This window comes from Cnephaeus nilssonii (genome assembly GCF_951640355.1).
Source record: "Cnephaeus nilssonii genome assembly, chromosome: 4".
In the NCBI taxonomy this organism is placed as follows: Eukaryota; Metazoa; Chordata; class Mammalia; order Chiroptera; family Vespertilionidae; genus Cnephaeus; species Cnephaeus nilssonii.
The window spans coordinates 102987419-103005739 of record NC_137075.1 but is presented as its reverse complement, the minus strand read 5'-3'; the positions used below and the strand labels follow the sequence as shown (position 1 = coordinate 103005739).

The 18321-nt window shown below is 41.0% G+C and overlaps 1 long non-coding RNA gene across 1 annotated transcript in view; it reads left to right on the top strand.

The window, feature by feature from the left end:
- Positions 1 to 6057: 6057 nt before the first annotated feature.
- Positions 6058 to 18321, top strand: part of LOC307098466 — a 29231-nt gene continuing 16967 nt past the window's right edge. Inside the window, exons 1-3 of the long non-coding RNA XR_013813438.1 lie at positions 6058 to 6493; positions 11151 to 11237; positions 17970 to 18055. This is a non-coding gene — a long non-coding RNA (uncharacterized lncRNA). The remainder of the gene's footprint in view (positions 6494 to 11150; positions 11238 to 17969; positions 18056 to 18321) is intronic.

Below are 18321 nucleotides of genomic sequence, written 5' to 3'. Positions count from 1 at the left end.
TGCACTCTGTGACTCAGCTCTCTGTTTCCCGCCCGGGGTTCAGCTGAGACCCTGGGCCCCTCTCTAATGACCTCATGTCCTCCACTTATTTTTACTTGTTGATTTTCAAACCCTTTAATTAGGAGATATGTCAAAACAGCACAGACGTACGTTGCTGTCACCCAGCTGTGGTCGCTATCATCTCTCTGTCCATCCGGACCTCCCACTGTCCTTCCCCCCGCCCGCCCCTCACCAACTGTTGTGAAGCCAATTCCACCTCGTTATCTCTGAGGACTTTTCAGTATGTATCTCTGAAAAAGAGAACTCTTCCGCTTTAAAAAACATAACCACAATGTCATCATCACAGTTCAAAAATTAACTCTTCTGCTTTAAAAACATAACCAATGTCATTGTCACAGTTCAGAAATCAACAGCATTTCCTCAGTGTCCGTCCGACATTTATTCAGCTTTGCAGTATCCCCGATAAACTTCCTTTCCAGCCGGTTCAAGTCTGCCCTGCACTCTTGGAGGCCCTGGGCTCGCAGAAGTTAACTGCAGCTGTAGATTCAAGGGCCTGCAGCTGGACTACCCTCGCCCCAGGGAGTAACCCAACCTCAGTGAGTTTCAGTTTTCTCATGGAAAACGGGACAAGTTCTGGGTCTCTCCCAGGGTCACTGAGCGCAATGGAGATAATGCACACGAAACCCCTCAGCCCTGTGTCTAATGCATACCAGACGCTCAGCAAGCAGGAGGGGCCAGCATTAATCCCTCTCCCATGGAAACCTCTAAAGGGGCGTTGGGTGGGGTAGGCAAACAGCTGGCTGCCGTCCACCAGGCAGTCCACCCCCTAAGTGGGTAAGATATCCCAACAAGGTCCCCGGGCTGGAACCTCTCGCTGAGCTGGCTCACAGGCCAGCTTCTCCCCTAGCAGACAGCAGTTGCTGCATCCCAGGCCCCCCCTCCACCCCACAACCCCGGGACCCCACCGTGGGAAGTCCAGGTGGGACCACTACCCCAAACTGCGGTGTTTACAGGCCAGCCCTGGGCACCACGGGGGGCGGGGGGGGGGGGCGCAGCACACTGCTTAAATGGGGCAGATAATTTCTAAAAAGTGTGTCTGTCACGCAGGACATCCCGGCTTTGTCCCTGCACACAACGCGGCCCGATGGCATAAGCGGAGGGAAGGAACGTTTAATGGTCATTTGCTCAGGCCAGGCACTGTCTGTCCTCTCTCCATCCTCACCCGGCTGTCTCACTTCCCTTTACTTTACAGAGGGGAGGACTTTGAGAGGTTAGTGACTTGTCCAAGGTCGGCTAGGAAGCAGGACCCAGGATTCCAACCCAGGTTTGTCTGATTTCTGTGCATAATGGAGAGGAGGAAGGAGGGGTATCAGCTGTGATGGGGGGGTGGGTGGGTGGGTGGATGGATGGATGGATGAGAAATAGTTTCTCACCAAGGTGAAAAGCTTACTTGTTCAGTGAAGAGGGGTCCTCTGCACGGAGCGCCTGCCTTCCGTCCTGCCTCCGAGTGCACTGACGGGCTCAGGTGGCTCGGGGACAACAGGTGGCCTGCCCGTCCACGGGGACCCAGTCCCAGTTGTGTTGCTGGAGCTGCTCAGCGTCAGCTCTGAGTCCCGGCCGCCTTCACAGCGCACGGAGACAGCAGGCAGCCTCCCCTTCCCATTGGCTCTCCTGGATGGATGAGTACTCCGTGACCCTCACCGCATGCTCGGGCCTTTTCTAGCCACTTGGCGTAATTGCATCTCATCTAACTCATCACAGCCAACCTCCATGATAACAATTACCATCCTGCAGTAGATAAAAGGAAACTGAGGGTTAGGAAGGACACGTGACTTGCCCCAAACCACACAGGGAGCGAATATAGACTCGGCATTTGAACCCTAGCTTGCTTTTCTTTCCTTTTTTTATTTTATTTTATTTTTTTGTGTGATTGTGCCTGAAAAATCCTGCACTCCTTGGGGGTTCACCCATGTCGGACCCAACCTCCTGGTTCATCAGGGAGCTGGACTTCTTATCCTCTGGACTCTAAATTTGTTTCTCAAGTAACACCTTCTCTAGCTCATCCTATTTGTTACAGTCACACACACAAGGGTCAGACATATCCCTGACATCCTACGGAATAATTTAATGAAGTCCAACTAAAGTCCCGGTAGTTCACGTTACGACTGAATGCTAAGGGGACCAGATGCACAGAGGACTCGAGAGCCTGAAGGGGTGCGAGGCAAGGCAAGAGGGAAACAGACAGTGGGCTCAGGGGCAAACCAGCAAGCCTCCCCGAAAACCTGCTTTCCCTCAGCAGGTACATTTTGAGTATCTGCTGAAGGTGTGAGCCCTGTAACCCACATCCCGGACACTCGGGTTTCAATCCCAGCCCCACCATGGACTAGTTTTGTGAGTTCAGACCAAGCAGTTAACCTCTATGCCTCAGTTTCCTCAGTTGCAACATGGTGATACGAATAGCACCTTATTGATGGGTACGTGAAGATGAAATAACTCAGACATTTAAAGTGCTTAAAACAATGTCTTCCGTAGGGTGAGCACTCAAATGCTTCATTGTAATTGACATCATAATTGCTATACCTGTTCTCACTGAGGCGGCAGTTAATGTCTTTGCCTGATAGGAATCATTGCCCAATTGCCCACATTTTGCCGATAGCCGAACAGGTACTCTGGTGTATGTGATTGATTGCCTTTGGAGAGGGAGCTGGTCAGACAAGCCTTCCCCCCCCCCCCCCCCCCCCCCCCCCCCCGCCGGGCCGACGGGAGCATCGGGGAGGAAGAGCTACAACGCTGAGTCAGGCATTGGACTTAGGGTTAGACAAACTTTGGAGCCAGAGATCCCACATTTGCTTTGTAGTTCAGCGTCTTCCCAGCTGTGTGACTACGTACAAGTCACTTACCTTCTCTGAGGCTCAGTTTTCTCATGTCTAAAATGGGGATAATTATATCTAAATTAGGGAACCATTCTCCTTGTTGTTTCTATCAGCCCCTTTCCTGTTCACTTTTTCTCCATACTTTTGACCCTTGGACAACACAGGGGTGAGGACTGCTGACCCCCTCACACAGTCAAAAAATCTGTGTATAACTTCAGACTCCCCTAAAACGTAACTACTAATAGTCTACTGTTGACCAGGAGCCTTACAGATAAGATAAACAGGCAATTAACACATATTTTGTATGTTATGTGTATTTTATATTGTATTATGATAATAAAGTAAGCTGTAAAAAAAGTAATTAAAATAATAAGAAAGAGAAACAACCTTTACAGTATTTACTGAAAAAATTTTACATATAAGTGGACTTGCAGTTTAAATCTGTCCTTCAGGAGTCAGCTGTTGGTCTTATGACCATCTCCTACCCGCTCTACTTATTTATTATTGTCTGTTTTGTTTATTGCTATATCCTAGGCACCTACATGCAGGCTCACAATTTTTTTTGGGGGGGGGAGGTGGGGGGAGATGCTGTTGAATTGGACCCACCGCAGAGGACTGTCAAGTTTGCAAAGCAGGCAGCATGGTGCCTGGTGGAGAGTGTGCATCCAATAAATATCGGCTAATTATGATTATTATGTCTAATCCACAGGACTGCTGTGGCGAGGATCAAACAGGATAATGTATGCTAAAGCATGCTGTGAGCACAACGTGCTTGGTCCAGGAGGTACCACATTATCGCTCCTAGGCTGCTTACAGGGAAGTCACACTTAAACTTCATGCTTTGCATTTTTACACCACCTGGGTGGGAGGGGAGACTGATGGGTTACTGCCACCTGAGGCTCAGCCAGGGGGTGGGTCCCCACTGAGGGAAGAAGGCAGAGCTGGGAGCCACATCCTGGCTCCCAGCGAGGGGTCTCTCCAGGACTCCATATCAACCTCCCCATAGATGTGGTTATGAATGTATCACACTGTATACACATACGTTATATATATCTATAAACACATATATATAGACATATATATATATGCCAATATTTATTCATTTAATTTTATTTTTCATGTCTCAGGAAGCTGGCCAAAAGTCTTGTCAGGAAGGGTTAGAGTAGAAGCCTCCTTGGTTTCTGGGAAGTTATTGATGTTTCTCACATTGATATTTCTCTCTTTCTCTCTGTCTCTGTCTCTCTGTCTCTCTCTGCTTCCTTCCTTCTCTCCATAAAGCAATAAAGAAAAAAAAAAAAAGAATCTTACAGTATAGACGCCCCTGGGAGTGGCCCCATTTTGTGAAGTGAATCCTTTACTTGGACTTCTACTCTGCAGGGTACTTGGTTAAGCTTTGATGCCATGGCCAGAATAGAATAGACTAACAATTTCTTGCCCGAGGGCCATCCTTCCTGACATCCCCTGGGCCTGAGCATTGAGATAATTCCGGAAGCAGTGTGTGGGCTGGATGACCAGCAGGTGGGCGGCAGGGGTGCGGCAGGGCAGGACGTGTGCCGGGCGGGAGCTGCTTCAGCGACTGTCCATAGTGCGATTCGCCCACGTTGGAGCCACGGGGGTGTTGCCGTCCTCAGCCTACGAATCGCACCAGTTGGGGCACAAGACAGGCCAGGTCACGTCTCTGCAGTTACACAGCTCATGAGTGCCTGCTGGGGTGGAACCTGGTCTGTCTGTCTGTCTAGCACCATGGCTTGGGCGCTGCTGCAGAGGGAACAGAGATTTGGGGGAGGGGCTCAGAGATGGGATGGGATGGGGCTTTACCTGGCTGGCTGGGCATGAGCAGAACAGCTGGATTTGCTTAGGGATTAGGGCTGTGGCTCTCGTACAGTTGGGGAAACAGGCACACAGAGGCTGGTGAGCTCTCTCCATGTCACCCAGTGGGTCAGTGTGTGAGTCTGGGTTTGGAGGCAGGGGGTGTGGTGTGCACACCTGTGCTCTGACCATCGTGCCTGTGAGCACAGGGATGGAGTCTAAGGGTCTGGGTTCGAGTCCTTTTACCACCTCCCGCAAACCACTGGCTCATGGAAACTAATTTTAAAGAATACTTATAAGTGATAAAGTTTTATATATATATATATATATATATATATATATATATATATATATATATATATAGAGCAGGGGAAGGTACACAGGAGATGGGGGAGTGATGAGCTGAGGTAGAGGGCAGCAAGGGTTATGCTTGGCAATAGGAATGGAGGTGGGGGTCATGCCTGGTTATTGTGCCCGTTTGAACAAGTGATACAATGAGGGAGACGTGCCCAGAAGAGCGATGAGAACCAGTCATGTGCCAAGGATTGTGGTCAGTTCCCCAGAGCCAAGGGATATACAGAGAGATTGGAGTGGTTTGTCGTTGTTAATTTTATTATTAAAAATAAAGAAATCATGGCAATAAAGGCCTTGAATAGAGCAATTGTGAGAATGTGTTCTGGACAAAAGATGATGATTAATCCAGGTCTGCTTGCCTGACATTAACAGACAGAAAGGTCTAGGCTATTTCTTCCTTTTCGTGGACTGTGTGTCCCACAGGATGGGCGCGCTGGGCCTTCTCCGCCAGAGAAATCTTGGCTGTGGGGAGGGACACTGTAGACAGGTATGCGCGGGGCTTCATGGGTGTTCACTGAAGAGGTAGAAATGAATGCATGCGTGAAGTAAAGTAGAGAGAGTCAGGCATGGACCAGTGATGATGAGAATGGGGTTTTAAACAAGGATTATGAATAATCTGGTTCACCCTGCCCCCTAAATCCAACAAGGCCCAGTCTGTTGGGACTGTGGGGAGGAATACCAACAGGTGTATAGAATGGTCATTGGTGTTGGGCTGAACGGTGGCCTCAAGTGTATTTATTGTGTAGTTAACAATGAATTAGATGAGTCATAGAAGATAAATGACAAAATGAAAGGTGGTCAAGAATGGGCCATCAAAGACAATGTATTATGAATTATGGATTGAGATTAACTCACGTAGGTACAATTGTGGACTATTTCAAACAATAGAACCAAGCAAAGCTTGTGCCTCTGGTGAGAAAGCATTGGTATAGAAGTACTAAGTGATATTTTTGTTCTGGGTCAGGGCTGAGCTCATGTGTTTATCGTATTAAAAAAATAAGTACAAGCAATATAAAAGACAAGTAAGAAACAACAACGAGATTATGGGTAGAATCAGAGATTATTGTTATTCCAACTCTGCATATCTGAGTCTATTGGGAAGAAGGTCTAGGCTGGTTCCTTGGTAAGAACCATAAAGACAGACAGCTTATAATCATCATTCTTGCTTTTGATTAGGGTGGTGAATTTGTACATGTTTGCTATAATAATAAAATTATTAGATGAAAAAAATATGTCCAATGAGAGCTATTCTTGATCCAGTGGTGAGACTGCGTCGTGAACCAAAGGCGGTGATTATGCCTGTGCTGCTCAACTGACCCGTTTAAAACACCTGGCTTTACCCTAATCTATCTGCCTTGTGATCCACAGAATGGAGGCCCCAGAGCAAGGCTACTGAGGAAGATCTTGACTCTGACCTCTGTGAGAAATGAGCCATGGACCAACCAATGTGAGTGATGGTAAGTGTTGCTGCACATTGGGTGGTGGTTGATGAGTGTGTTTGTATTCTTAAACATGCATGGGCACAAATAAAACTAAAAATGGCCACACATTGAGACTTGTCGCTATGCTGATGTGACTGTCATGAATCAAGGACGATGCATTTCATTTGGCATAACTGTCACCAAATTCAAACATAAGGTAACTGGGATGTTCTCTATGTTAGAGAATGAGCACATAAAATAATTATAAACATATATATTTATGTTAATTTTATATATGTATATGAATAACTACAATATACATATAGTTAATATAAATCTGTTAATATAAATATAATTGTTATTTTTTTCTTGGATTGAGTGGTGGATTTATATGTGTTTATAGATTTATTAAAAATAGATGCATACATAAATCAGAGAGTTAAGCATGGACTAATGAAGAGAATGTATGATTACACAATTCTGCAAATTTGATGGCCATTAAAACAAAAATATCTACCCTGTTTCATTTATTTTAATAGCATTATATCATTAATTTATACACTCTGGTTTATAGAAACACTTCCCTATTGATGAAGTTTATGCTGTTAAATCAGTGAGAGAGATAAACATACAGACATAAAGTATTGGTAGTTTTCTTTTTTACTTTTTCAATTACACTTGACAAGTATGGTAGTTTTCTCTTCGTTGGATAAGAATTATAGGTATTCTTTTATGATATTTTAAAAGATGAATGAAAAAGGGGCTAAGTGCATACCAATGAGGACAATGTTTCATAAACTAAGGAATTCAGTTCTACACAAGTGAGAGATATTAAAAGTGATCCAGGGTGTTTTTTTCTTTTTTCTTTTCCTTTTGTTAATCCTCCCTTGAGGATACTTTTTTCCGTTTTCTTTTTCTCTTTTTCTTTTTTTTTTTGGAGAGAGAGTGGAATGGAGGGGGTAAGACAGAAACATTGATGTGAGAGAGACACATTGATTGGTGCCTCCCACATGTGCCCTGTGCCCTTGTCCCCAATCGAACCCGCGACCCTTCAGTCCACGGGCCGATGCTCTAACCACTGAGAAAAACAGGTTAGGGCCAGGTTTTTCATTTTTTAAGTAGTTGGTTTCTATTTCCCAAAATGAACACACAATAGTTTATTTAATCATGCAGTATTTATGATAATTTTGACTCTTATTTGGGTGAATAAAGTATGTAAAGAAAATGTAAGTAATAGTCAATGTTCTTAAATCTTCAGCTGAAAAGTTGTTCCAAGAGTAAATGCATGAATGAACAAATTCATGAATAAAACAAGAGAGGGCAAACATGGGTCAATGATGATAATATCTCATTATCCTAGAATTAAGATGATTCTAATTCTGTATATCCAAGGTCTGTTTAAAAACTGTGTTGGTTAAGGAGTAATTAATTTTCTTGTTTTTGCATGATGATGTGTTAGATGTTGATTTTAATACTAAAAATAAATAATTACACAAGTAATTATTTACAAGAAAGGCCAAAATTCAAGAAAGGCCAAAACATAGACTGGTGATGCGAATGACCTAAGGATTAATAGATTAGAGTTAATTTAGTTCTATTGTTTTATATTGTGCTCTTGACTTCCAAATAAACAATCTAGCCTGCTTCATCCCTTTTATGTGCATAGTTTGTTTAGACATTTCTCCCTGGAGAAAGATCTAGGCTATGAACTCTCTGAGCAAGGAGCACATTGGGAGATGAAAGGTAATGTTCTACTTGTGGGTGAGAAATTGGATTTTTGGTTGCTCATTAAAACTTCTTTAGAAATGATTAAATAAAACAAAAAAAAAAAGGAGCATGGACCAAGGATCAAACATGATGATTAATTCTATTTGGCTTCATTAGAAAAAGTGCTAGGCTATTACCAAAGGGTAAAGCGTAAATATTAACACTATCCAATAGAACTTTCTGCACGGATGGCCTAATGATGAGTGTGTATAATAAAGCAAGGATTATTATCACTATGTTTTTGAAGCACTGAAGTCTGTTAAAGTGTAGACATTAATTTATAAAAAGGGAAGATACTTACCTAAATTAGAAAATTGAAGTGGACCAAGGTTGAGTTTGTGTCAAATGATAAGAATTATTAATCCAGTTTATTCATTAAGTTCATTAAACAACAACAACAAAAATCCAGTTGGTTATCCCTGTTAGTAATGAACAGGTTGAGAGGTGTTAGTTTTAGTCCAGAGTTTTTGACCAGTTTCTTTGGAATGAATAAGTCACAATCAATGCCTTAAAAACAGACAGATCATGGACCTGTGATTTACATGACTTATAAAGCAACTATGAGGATAAATTTAGAGTTCATTGCTGGTGTCCATAATGGTGTTTATAAATAATTACTCATGAGTAATTATTTATAAAGGCTATAAAGTCTTGGCTCCAACCTTATTTGTTTAAGGTTTATAGGTTAAGTTCATGTTAAGTTTGAGCTGATGATGGATTTATCCTTGCTAATTCCCTTCTAAAAACTATAGGATTTTAATTAATCCATATCTAATAAAATTAAATACTAAATAAGCAAATAGCTAAATACATAAAGAGGGTCATGAATGGGCATTGGTGAAATGTGTCAAAGTTAGATTAATCCAACTTTGAACAAGTGAGGTCAATTAAAACAAGATGAAAGCGGTGCTTCATTCATCTTACAGTTGTGCAATACTTCATTTTGTTGTTCACCACTAGTGATTTATACATCCCACCAGTGATAAAGACTTAGGTTCCTAACCAATTGAGATAGAACACAAAGAAAGATAGAAAATTGTTAATGACATAAAATGAGACATTCTTGGATTTTTGTTGTTGCATATTTAAAGTGTCAACAAATTAAAGAAAACCAAAGAAGGGGCCAAGCATGGCCATGAGAAGTGTGGGTTTGCCTAAAGAATATTGATTGACCCATATGTGCAGCAGTGAGGTTCACATTAGAAAGAAATCCTGGGGATGAGTTCTGGGAGAAATTAGGCAAAGGACCGAAGGGAGTGATACTCTTACATATTATTCTTGCTTTGTTGTGACTCAACGGATGTGAAGTAATTTTTTTCTCAATCAATGAATAAATCAATAAACAAATGTATAAGAAAAAAACAGTGCCAAGCCTAGACCCATGATGGATATCCTGGGGAAACCCTATAACTCTGAGGTTAATTATTAAAAACGTAATTTCCTGCCCCATGAGACATGAGCTTGTAGCTGAAGTTAACAAGGGCATCTTGCCCTTGACTTTGGTAGATCTTAGGTATGGTATGGGTCCTTTTGTTAGTGAATAGGTTCATGGGTAAATAAAGAAACATATCAGTGAATAAAGACAAAGAGGACTAGATAGTTACTAATTATGAAAGTATGTAATGAGATATATATGCTCATTAAATTGTTGCTGCAGAGCTGACTTCCCCTAATTACCATGTTGGTTAGAAACATGGGCAGATATGTAAGAGTTGATGTTGTTTCTGGTGGTTGTTGTTAAGAAAAGGGAAACAAAATAAACAATCAATTACAGAGCTACCTAATTAAAAATGACCAAGGGATGGGCCAATGTTAAGGATGCATTACGATTAAATCAGTTCTTCTTAATCAGTATCATTTTTGAAAAACCCTTGTAGTTGTTTTCCTTTGGGTGGATGTTAGTGTTATTTAGGACTCTTTCCCGGGGCATGTAGGTTTATGAATATTGATAATATTATAATAAGTGAATAAAGGAAAAGATAGTTTCAAAAGAGAGCAAACAATGAGGGTATTGGGCTCTGCCCACTTCGGGTAAAGAGCATTGAGACAGTTCCCTGTGATAGTATTTTAGATAATTTTGCATTTATTTTGAAAGAAAATGAAAATAGTAATGTCATTTCATGAGTAAATAAATTAATAGCTTCATAAAGTAGGGTCCAGTATGGATCATTGGTGAGAATATGTCTGGAAATAGGATGTAAGTTTACCTAATTCTTTTTTTCTTTACATGTATATTTTATTGATTTCAGAGAGGAAGGGAGAGGGAGAGAGAGAGAGAGAAAAATCAGTGATGAGAGAGAATCATTGATTGACTGCCTACTGCATGCCTCTTACTGGAGATCAAGCCTGCAAACCAGGCATGTGCCCTGACTAGGAATTGAACTGTGAACTCCTGGTTCATAGGTTGACGCTCAACCACTGAACCAAACCGGCTGGACTAACTTAACCTAATTCTATTCAAACAGGACCCATATCAAAGATAGGCTCTTACCTATGTGTGTGATTTTAATAGAAAGAATTTGGAATAGGCATAGTTCTTTTTTAAAAAAGTAAGTTTGTATTGATGTTTAGAGAGAGGAAGGGAGAGGAAAAGAGAGATAGAAACATTTACGAGCTGCCTCCTGCACACCCTCCACTGGGAATCAAACTAGAAACTCAGGCATGTCCCCTGACTGAGACCTCCTGGTGCAATCCATTGAGCCATACCCCTGGGCTAGGCATTATTCTTAATTCTTCAGCTAGGATTGAGATTCAGCAGTTGTCATCATATCACATATATATCTAATTAAAATGAAAAGAGGGACATTCTTGGGCTCATGGCATGTGATGAAAACTGAGGTCATGAGAAATCTGGATGAGTAGGGCTAAGTTCTCTGAAAAAATCTACACTACTTCAATTTTCTAAAAACTGCCCTTTACTCCACAGATTCAATATACCCATCTGGCTTGGTTATTATCCAGTGATGAGGACCTTTGTGGTTACTTCTTTGCAAAAAGAGGCAAAGGGACTCATGTAAGTAATGGAGTTCATTTTCTTGATTTGGAGGGCGTGATTCCTGTGGTCCATGGAATTCTTTCAAAGGAATGAGTGGCTCCTGCCAACAGAAATAAAGTCCCAGAATGTCATGCATGGACCGCTAGTGGGGATGCATAGTGAACCACTGATTAAGACTGGCCCATTAGTCTTAAGACAACTGAGACACAGTAAACATAGATTTAGAGAGTTTTGCATTCATTTTCAGAATTGCCTAATATTCCACTTGAGTTTTGCACCACATTTAAAATTATTTGTTATGGATAATGATATAGTTTGTTAAATCATTGAGAGGGAGCACCTAGGAAGATGGAAAGTACTGTCAGTGTTCTAATTGTGGGATAAGATAGTAGGTTTATTGTACTATTGTTCTATTTTTTAAAAATGAAGACATTAAATGAACGATGAACAAGCAGAGAGTGGTAAAACCCATGTGATGGGCATTAAGCAAGGTTATTGATTAATCCCTATTCGCAACACTGAGGTCCAATTAAAAAGAGATCTCATTTATTAGCTCTGTGGGAAATAAACCTGCAAACTGATATCTACAGTATTCAAAGATATTATTATTGGGGTTTTGTGACTCATTGGAATAAACTTTATCAGTAAGTCCATGAATGAACTAATCAATAATGCATAATCAATCAATCAATAAAGTATAAATAAATAGATGAAGAAAAGTGTTGAGCTTGAATCAATGTGTATGGATTGAGAATGTTGGTTAAACCCTAAACTCTTAGAAAGAGATGGTAAGGGAATAGAGTTCAGAGCAGTTCAAGCCCATTGGGGATCTGAAGTTCAAGGCCATTGGGGATTTGGCTCTTCGGTCTCAGTAGTTCCTGGGTGTGGGTTGTATTGATGTAAGTGAATTAATGAATGCATGAATAAATAAATATGTAAGTGAATGAAGACAAAGAGGATCACATATGGATCATTTATGAGACAGGATCATGAAACAAGAATTATTAGTGATTATTTGTTTACAGTGAGTTCCCATCTCACAGTGAATAAATAAATATGTAAGTGAATGAAGACAAAGAGGATCACATATGGATCATTTATGAGACAGGATCATGAAACAAGAATTATTAGTGATTATTTGTTTACAGTGAGTTCCCATCTCACAGGTAAGAACTGTCCTCCCCTTTGGAGCACATGCACGTAAGTGTCCCTGTTGCCATTCTGGGCCGAGGGGAGGCGGCCGATTGTTGGTGTTATTAAGAAGGAAAAAATGTTTACCTAAACAAATGATTACTTAACTCTCCAGTTAGAAAGAAGCAAGCATGGGCCAGGGTTGAGGATGTGTAATAGGACACCAGTCTGCGTTAATCTAAATGTGTGTGCTGAATTTATTTAAAGAAAAAGGAAAAGGGATATAGTCAGTGATTTCTGTGGGTAAAGAGCCTGTGGGCAGTTGTCAGTATTTTTGGTATTCAAGTTTAGGGTCTATAGATTCTTGGTAATTATATACGTTATTAGCTATCTACACTAATAAAAGAGTAAGATGCAAATTGACTGTACCTTCGCGATACCCACCAGCCAATCAGGAGTGAGTATGCAAATTAACCCAACAAAGATGGCAGGTTAATTTGCATACACAGGTGCCGAGCTGCCGGGGACTGGGTGGGACGCTTGCGTCGCCATGGCGACAACGCAGGCATTCCGCACTGCCCCAGCCACTCCAGGCCTCTGGGCAGCGTGGGAAGGCAGAAAGGTGGCTCTGGGCCGGAGCGAAAAGGCGGCTCCAGCCGGAGCATAGGCGGTGCTGGCAGCCAGGGGAAGGAAGGCCCATTCTTGCATGAATCTTTGTGCATCGGGCTTCTAGTTGAATAATATGATGATATCTCAAACAGTTACCTAAAAGAGGGCAAACAGTGGATAGTATGAAGCGTATCATGTGAAATGAGGTTGACTAACCCTGCCATACCCAATGATGTCCATGTATAGAATGTGGGACCTAGTTTTTTTTTTTGTTTGTTTGTTTTTTTAACTTTGATTAAGTAGAGACAACTGCATGTAATAATGGTATTTCAATTCCAGGTTTCATTTGGAGAGTTTTTATTATTTTGTATATAATTTTATTATGTTTATATTTTATATAGTATATTTTATATATTTATTACACATAATACATATTTTTAGAAAAATGATGATCAAATTATACAGGTTGGCAAAAGTAGGTTTAAAATTGTTTGTATGGAAAATAATACAATAATTAATAAATAGTAAAGAAGAATAAACTTTGTTTCTTATATTCACAACTGTAAGCCCACTTTTGCTCCACCCTGCATATAGGGTCTAGGCAAAGAAATAGATCAAGGTCTTACCCCTTTCAGAGGGAGCAAATAGACAGGTATTTGAATGTTGTTATTATGGAATGATGGTGGATTGCTGGTGTTTATTTTATTAAGAAAAGGACAAACATGTTTGCATAAATAATTAATTATCTATTTTACAAAATAGAACAATCACAGACCAATGATGAGAATATGTCCTATGATAAGAATAATGATTAATTTAAGATAGTTTACTGTGAGCATACGATCACATGCTAATATTATTCAAAGTTTTTGTGTAATGAGTTATAATTATGTGACCTAATTATGTATTGCTATAAGTGAATGAATACATTCATATTTCACTTAAGAGATGAAAAGCACATAGCAATGAAGAGTCTTATGAAATAAGGATAATGATTATCCTGTTTTATACAACTGACATCCATATTTTTTAAAAACCCAGGCTTTTTCATTTTGCATAATGTGTATGTAGACAGCTGCACATAATAGCGCGTATTGTAGTTCTGGTTTGCTGCCTATTTTACCATTTTGCCTTTTCTTTATGAAGTGAACAGTTGGTGAAATTATTCTGTGAGTAATTAGGTGTATGAATGAATGAATTAATTAATGAATGACTACAGTAAGTAGAGTTAGGCATAGGCCATTGTTAAGATTATGCCATGAAAGAAGGATTTACATTCATGCAGTCAAGAAAGATCTATTAAAAAGGACAATTTAGCCTTTACCTATGTAAAGCATTTGGATATATTTATAATAATCACTAGAGGCCTGGTGCATGAAATTTGTACACGGGAGGGGAGTGGGGGTGTCCCTCAGCCCAGCCTGCACACAATCAGGACTGCTGGCTCCCAACTGATCGCCTGCCTGCCTTCCTGATTGCCCCTAACCGCTTCTGCCTGCCAGCCTGATCACCCCCTAACCACTCCCTTGCCAGCCTGATTGATGCCTAACTGCTCCCCTACCAGCCTGTTTGCCCCTAACTGCCCTCCCCTGCAGGCCTGGTCCCCCCAACTGCTCTCCCCTGCAGGCCTTGGGTTCCCCCTCCAACTGCCCTCTCCTGCAGACCCAGTCACCCCCAACTTCCCTCCTCTGCCGGCCTGGTCACCCCTAACTGCCCTCCCTTGCAGGCCTAGTCCCTCCCAACTGCCCTCCCCTGCTGGCCATCTTGTGTTGGCCATCTTGTATCCACATGGGGGCAGGATCTTTGACCACATAGGGGCAGCCATCTTGTGTGTTGGAGTGATGGTCAATCTGCATATTAATCTTTTATTAGATAGGATAGTTCTGATTTGTGGGTTAGATGGTGAATTTATTGGTATTCAGTATATTGTTTAAGATTAAAATTAAATAATTTAGTAAATAAAAATAGTGATATTCTTGGGCTAATGACATGAACTAAGTTTTATGTCTTATTTATAACTCTACAAATAATATTTTTAAAAAACACCTAGATTTATGTTTGTTTGTTTTTCACTATTAAAAAGCCTGCTTAAACACAAAGGTTACCAGCTAAAATCTTCATTATTTGTTACTAGAGGCCCGGTGCACGAAATTCGTGCACGGAGGGGCGTTGTCCCTCAGCCCAGCCAGTACCGTCTCCAATATGGGACCCCTCAAGGGATGTCCGACTGCCCGTTTAGGCCCGATCCCTGGGATCGGGCCTAAATGGGCAGTCGGACATCCCTCTCACAATCCAGGACTGCTGGCTCCTAACTGCTTGCCTGCCTGCCTTCCTGATTGCCCCTAACCGCTTCTGCCTGCCAGCCTGATCACCCCCTAACCACTCTGCTGCCAGCCTGTTTGCCCCCAACTTCCCTCCTCTGCCAACCTGGTTACCCCTAACTGCCCTCTCCTGCAGGGTTGATCACCTCCAACTGCCCTCCCTTGCAGGCCTGGTCCTTCTCAACTGCCCTCCCTTGCAGGCCGGGTGCCTCCCAACTGCCCTCTCCTGCTGGCCATCTTGTGGTGGCCATCTTGTGTCCACATGGGGGCAGGATCTTTGACCACATGGGGGCAGCTATATTGTGTGTTGCAGTGATGATCAATCTGCATAGTACTCTTTTATTAGATAGGATGATTAAATTAGCTGTGGAATGTTCTGCATTCCCTTATAACAATATAGCAATATCAATGGTGTGCTAACCTTTATCCATTCATAGGTTCACTTTCCAAGGCCCTGGATGAGAGCTCTGAATACCTGGTCCACATGCCCATGGCCCAGTTGGTGTGGCTCAGTGATTGAGTGTCGATCTATGAACCAGTTGTTCAGTGTTCAATTCCTGGTCATGTCTCATGCCCAGGTTGGGGGCTTGATCCCCAGTGGTGGGTGTGTGGGTGGTAGCTGATCAATAATTCTCTCTCATCATTGATTTTTCTATCTTTATCTCCCTCTCCCTTTCTCTCTGAAATCAATAAAAATATATTTAAGCCCTAGCCAGTTTGGCTCAGTGGATAGAGCGCAGCCTGCGGACTGAAGGATCTCAGGTTCAATTTCAGTCAAGGGCACATGCCCAGGCTATGGGCTCGATCCCCAGTGGTGTATGTGCAGGAGGCAGCAGATCAATCATTCTCTCTCATCATTGATGTTTCTGTCTCTCTCCCTCTTCCTTCCTCTCTGACATCAATACAAATATATATATATATATATATATATATATATATATATATATATATATATATTTAAAGGAAGAATAAATACTGAGGAGAGTAACATTTAAAGTTTATATACTTGGTTAGGGAAACTTGTTCATGGGTGTCCACTGAAATATTTCAAAGAATGCTGTACATCTTTAATAAACTGAGGGTGGCTATACAATGATGGAGATAGATTATGAACCATAGATATAAAGATTAATTCAATTCTGCACAACTGATGACTCCTTAAAAAAGACGGAAGATGTTTCATACATTTCCAGAGATGTTTGCTGTTCTTGTTTCTATTTACATACAGTTGATTTCATCATTTTAACTTGAAAAGGATCTCGGTGAGAGGGAACACTTAGGTGCTACACACAGACTGTTGCAAAAGAAACCTAATATACAAGCTCTATGGGACATGAGCATATGGATAGATCTTAGGAATGTTCAAGAATCTTGTTTTTGACACTTTGTGATTTATATGCAATGATTATATTGTTTTGAATCAGTAAACAAAGGCCTAAAGTGCGGAAGAGAAGGAATGCAAAGCTTGGGCTAGTGATGCTTCTTGGAGTGGGGGTTGGGTCTGAATACAAAATTCTGATTAGTCCCTGTCTGGAAATCTGTGGACTGTTGCAAAAAGAGATAAGGTGCACTCTTTGGGAAGTGAACTCATGAATGATAAAGAAATATTTAAAGGAATAAAAATAGGGAGGGCCACCCAGGGACTAATAATATGAAATTATCTAATTTTTATTAGTGCATATTTGAAACACTGGGCTTTTTAGATAAATAGATCAAAACATGGAACCCTCCATTATGAGAATATGGGTAGATATACCTAAGAATTTGTGTTGCTGTTTTGGGTGTTTGGAGTGTTGTTTTAATTAGAAAAGGACAGAAAGTATACATAAATTAACAATTCTTAAAGAATTGTCTTACTGAGAGAAGGCCAAACATGAACCAACATTGTGAAGGTGTTATATGACCAGAGTCATGATTAATCTAACTCTATTTGCACTGAATTTTACTTTAAAAAATTAAAGAGGATATGGTCAGTTATGTGGCTGGGCCATGGGCATGTGGACAGGGTATTCAGGGCTCTCATCCATGCCTGGGAAGTGAACTCATGAATGGATAGAGGTTAGCACACTATTGATATTGATATCTTCTTATAAGGGAATGAAGAAGTGCATTTATCTATAGATGACTTATTATAAGGAAGGCTGAGTAAGGGCCAGTGAGGAACATGTATTATGAACCAAAGATGATGATTACCCAAATGCTTTCCAGATAAAGAAATAGAACTCAAGGTTCCCCCTGCTTTGGCTAAAGTACACATAGAAAGTTGCATGGAGAAATTCTTCAGAAAATGGGCAGATTATTAATTTACTTCATGCATAATTATATACATGAATAAATAATCACTAGACATATAAATCAGAAAAATGTGTGCATCATTGGTGAGAATATGCTGAAAAAAATTTGCATTTATCCAATTTTGCACAGGTGGGGTCCACTCAAAGCAGTCACTGAGCTGTGAAATTATGAATTCGGAGTATGTAGGCAGATTCTTGCGAAATATAAAGGTTCTTATCCTCAGGTTCATTGAATTATTAAAAAATAAAAATTAGATAAGTCAATAAAATAAGGTGTATAATTCTTGCGCAATGATGAGTGTAGGAAATGCACCAAGTTTATAATTAATCTAATACCGCAAGACTAACTTCCATTAAAAAGTATCTAACTATAGGCTATTTCTTTCTTTTGAAAGTTTGCATTGTTCCCATTTGAACACACCACCGATGATCTCAAGCTCTTGGCTTTTACAAACTGGGGGTAAGGAGAGAAGAGACTCATGTAAGTACCCGCAGCTTACATTCTTGGGTTGGGAGGTTGGTTTCCGGATGTCACTTGAATTTGTCGAAGTAATAAATGAATGTATTAGTAAATAAAACCAAAGAACACCAGCATAGACCCGAATTGGGATTTCTGGTTCATCTGATTTAGTACTACTAAAATCCAGTAAGAAAGACGAAAGGTGTTTCATTCATCTTCAGGGCTGCCTCGCATTGTGTTTTATTTTTGCATTGCAATTCATTTAAGTGCTTCTCCATTGATAAAAA